We start from the raw sequence: 2,716 nt of genomic DNA, 5'->3' as shown, positions 1-2,716 counted from the left end.
ACTGCGTCTTGTCATTTGCGCTGAGGTTCAACATGAACCGCTGGGAAGGGAGGGGGGAGGGGGGCTTTCTTTTTTTAGTGTCCATGCCAAGGTCCTGTTCCACGAAGTGTGGCGTAAAAACATCGACTTCAACACGCTACCTACCAACAGCACGGCGGCCTGGAAGGTAGCTAGACGGACTCCCTATCTCCCTGAGGTTCAAGTACCCCGGTACTACAGGTCGCAAACAAATGGAGGGAGGACGGACTGTTTCACACTTCTGCTGATACCCGTCCAATGCCATATGAGGCAGTTGCCTACCTCACCCTGGAGGGCGAAAACGGTACAAGATCGACAACTCTGGTAAGCAAACAAAGGGTTGCACCAGGCAAGGAAATTACACTGGCGAGACTGGAACTGATGGCATGCCTGCTCGCTGGTCGATTGTGTGGCTATATTTTGGAAGCCCTCAAGCAACAGCCATCAAACATCTACCTACGGACAGATTCAACAACAGCACTCTATTGGATTCATGAAGATGTTGGCCGCTGGAAGCAGTTCACACGCAACTGAGTCACTAAAATTCAACGCCTCGCAAACAAGTGCGTATGTAGACATTATCCGGGAAGAGAAAATCTAGCTCGCGACATCCCAGCCACGCAGCTGGCCAAAAACGCACTGTAGCGGAGCAAAGCACTGTGGATTTGTCCCACATGCATATTGGGAATGAGTGGTTCCGAAAGCGATATACGATGAAATCGAACTAGGGGAAAGGAAGAAAACAAGATCATTGCCAGCGGCAACATCGCCACCTACTGAGTCGGGCGTGATCGATCTGGAACACTACGGCAAAATCTTAAAGCTAATCAGAGTCACAGCTCGGGTTTTTCAGTTCATCGCTAGAACCAAACAACAAAGCAGCAAATTGGGACCCCTCATATCCGACGAGCTTAATCAAGCTGAACGATACTGGATATGTTGGGAGCAAAAAGGGATTCTCAAAAGAAGTCACGTGTGCCGCCCACGGAACACGAATTACCCCCAACTCCGCTTTAAGAATGTTCACTGATGATTGACAGTGCTGGCATTTTAAGAGTACGGGGAAGACCACAACATAGCCAACTTTGGTGTGGCTTAAAGGGGTTGTGCCACCAAACTTTAAGTCTGTAAAAAGCCTGCTGTAGGCTTTCTCTGTATGCAAGGACCCTCAACACGAAGTGCTAGGTACAGCAAGCGCTTAATATTTATTTTAATTCACTTCTAAAAAGTACCTGAAAGCTCTTCTGGAGATCGGGACCCATCGCTAGCGCCACTAACCATGACGTCAGTGAATTGCCAGCATAACAAAGTTTGTGACGTCATACCGCGTTAGCGATTCGAGCGACGTCAACGTGAACTCCAGTTACCACAGTTTGTTTGGTCGCTTGGTCGTATCAGACACACTAGGCCGACTCCACGGCGACGACGACGAGTCGCGAAAACACCGGCCAACTGCCGAATTGCCAGACCGCGTTGTTTCCACTACGCCGACGGCGACACAAACACGTAGGCCGATAGAAAGTCGCCGCAGTGTGGCCGACTCACCGACCGAAGACGCCAACAAAACCGGTCGCTCGACTGGTCGCCCGACGCGTCGTCGGGAATCGACCGAGAAGTGAAAACTGTGCCCCCGGCAACATTCGTGCCGCAATGAATGCGGCTGTATTGGTCAATGCAGCCCATACAACTCAACACTAGCGCTAATGCGATCTGTATTTTGGCATTCGACACTTTGGCCATGCTCTTCGGCGACGCCGCTACCCCGGAGCTGCAAACTGCATATGCGTGTGCGATCGGCTCGCCTGTAGAAAATATAAGGTTTCGTCCAGAAGAAGAGTTACGTACGGTAATTTGGGTAATAAGAAATGAATATCGGCCAAGGTTTTTAACCTAAAACGTAAAACCAAAGTACGGTAAGCACTATCCCTACAGTGAAGAATCGCAGTCGCAGCCGGGCACACTTATTTTTGCGAGCGCTTTCGCGAAGGAGCAGAGTTGATGGCGATAAGGTATTGCGGGGGCTTCGCGGAACCTTGCTGCGCAAGCGCTATTCAAGGAATTTCAGTTTACCAGCCAGGAATTCTGTAAACCAGCTAGTAAACACCGACGTACGACTTGAAGGATGGGCCTCCATCTAGCTACACCGGCCATGTCGCGGCGGGACACCATTTATGCGGTGGCGCAGTGGTCTCGCACGTCGCGCCTGCTCGGTCAACGTTGCGGGTGCAGTTCGCGGCGGGCACAGCTGGCTTTTTTTTTTTTTTTTTTTTGAGCGGTTTTTTAAGGGGCGCGGTTTGCGTATCCAATTGCATTTCCACGGTTTGCATATTCATGGTTTTCATTTGTCTGCATCCGAGGATGCAGACAAATCGGAGCTTTCGCGGCTTGACATGACGAGCCGGCGTGGTTAGTTCCGTGGTGAAGCACGTGTGTGCAGGAGCAGACGCCGCAGTGAAGTCGCAGCGTACCGCAGCGCCGCATGGGTAGACACACGTGGCAGATCGTCCTCGCAACACTGTGACGTCACTGCTTGAATCGGCGCCCACAAACCGAAACCGAATCCTGTTCACATGAATCGTGCGATAATAATTTTTTTACTCGGAATATGTGCATGTGAGAGCATGTATCATGCTTTCTAAAGAAATATAAAACATTTGCAACAAAGCATGCACAAGCAACAAATATGGTGGCACAACAC

The sequence above is a fragment of the Haemaphysalis longicornis genome, unplaced genomic scaffold (genome assembly GCF_048455015.1).
Source record: "Haemaphysalis longicornis isolate Haplotype H1 unplaced genomic scaffold, Haemaphysalis longicornis Haplotype H1 scaffold_7, whole genome shotgun sequence".
NCBI lineage: Eukaryota > Metazoa > Arthropoda > Arachnida > Ixodida > Ixodidae > Haemaphysalis > Haemaphysalis longicornis.
The sequence above is the reverse complement of the archived record's forward strand: the minus strand, read 5'-3'. Positions refer to the sequence as shown.